Consider the following 1,939-nt stretch of genomic DNA (forward strand, 5'->3'; position numbering starts at 1 on the left):
GAGAGAGAGAGAGAGAGAGAGAGAGAGAAAGAGAGAGAGAGAGTCCGAATAACGAAATGAGTTGGAAACCAAGACCTCCAATGTTGATGTCTGTTCCAAATGTTGAAGAAGAAAGTGAAATACGAAAAATATACCTCTTGACTTGTTTTAATTGAAAACTTATCTTTTGATTGTATTTATGTATGCCAATCCAGTGGCAGGTTCTATCTTTTGAACGATGGAGAAGAGTGTTATTCAGAATTGTGTGACTGGCGTCTGTGACGTAGTGGTCAGGCACCTCGCCGTCGCACTCAGGAGACATAAGTTCGATTCGCGTGTGTGATACTATTTATCAAGGATCTCAATGTTTTTGTTTGGGCGTTGTATCCCCCTCAGCCTGGTTTGACCATGACAGGCAGGGTCGAAGCCCGCCTCCTAAATGATCTAAATTGTGTCGACGGGGCGTAAAAAAACAATACTTATATTTTTTTATGAAAAAAAATCGACTTTGTTTTCTCTCCATTAAATGATATGACCTTTATCGTGTCAATGTGCTTCCCTTTACTCACACTTTAAATAAAAATGAAAATCAAGTTTATTACGACATTTTCAAATAAGGCTGCGCCAAAACTGTCATGTTGTTAAAGTGGGGGGGGGGGGGCTACACATGAAGGCTATCTCGCTTATTACTTGACCGAATTTTAGTACATTTCACACATATAACAAGCTACTATGCTTGTTATATGTGTGAAAAGTACTAAAATTTTAAAATCCGCAATCAAATTTGAGAAAAAAAGTTCGTTCACATGGATACGGCGGCCATATTGGATTTTGTTGACATGTCTTAGGTAATGAATGCCGCACTTGTCGCTCTTGGAAATTGATTAGTTTTTTTTGCTTGCGTGTTAACAAACATTAGATCTAAAAATTTGTACGTTGTTTTTTTCCTAAACGAATTAGAACATTTTTAAAGAATTTTTTTCCTGAGGTAGCATTCAAGTTTGCAAAAAAATCCGTGAAAATCCACACTCCAGATACCACCAACAAAAATCTATTCCACATATCAAAATTCAACAGACACATTTTTAGCATTTTATCTTCTCTTCATTCGGTGAAAATTTTATGAAGATTGGATAAAAAATGGTGGAGTTATTCAAAAAAGTATAGAGAAAAGTTGCGTTTTGAGAAAACGGCCGATAAAGAAAAATAAAACTTTATTGACTTTATGAGGAAATGGCAGTGACAAACATGTCAAGTATGGGAATAAAATACGGGGTTTTTTGGGGGTTCTCATTCGATGAAATAATTGTAGTAGAGGCTGAGGAAGCTAAAAATGCCTACAACTCAAATTTCAAAATTTTGAGCCGAATCTTGACTTTGGGGGTGTAGCCCCCCCCCCCCCCCCCCCACACACACACACACACCTAATGTAGTAAACTTTAACTACTCATCTTGTTTATTTCCGAGTTCTGCGTGTGGCATGCTTTACTTCAGCAAAGGGCCAGTGAAGCTAGGTAACATTATCCCGTTCCTCGACCCTAGACCGCTTGATGAACAGCGATGGCCTTTTGGGATTACAATAGTGGTGGGCAAATTTGCCGGAAATGAGTAACAGCAAATCCCAGTACCAAATCCAGTAGATACTCCCAAATCCCAGTACCAAACCCAAATCCTGGGACTCATGAGTAGAGAGTATACTCCCCTTCTTGAGTCCGCTGCACTGCGTTGAGTAGCTAGAGCAAAACCAAGTAGCAGAGCAAATCCAGTACCACTACCAGTTACCAGTTACCAGTTACCAGTACCAGTAGATCTTGGCCTAGCAGACGAAATCCCGTTGCGAGACTGCGCTGCGCGCGGCGTGCGGCTGTGTGATATTATTATAATTAGAATAACGCGGGCTTTGGAATGTTGGCCTATCACAGCTTTAGGACTGGTTCACCGTGGGAGAAGAGGGGGGGGG

Source organism: Aplysia californica, unplaced genomic scaffold (genome assembly GCF_000002075.1).
Source record: "Aplysia californica isolate F4 #8 unplaced genomic scaffold, AplCal3.0 scaffold00909, whole genome shotgun sequence".
NCBI lineage: Eukaryota > Metazoa > Mollusca > Gastropoda > Aplysiida > Aplysiidae > Aplysia > Aplysia californica.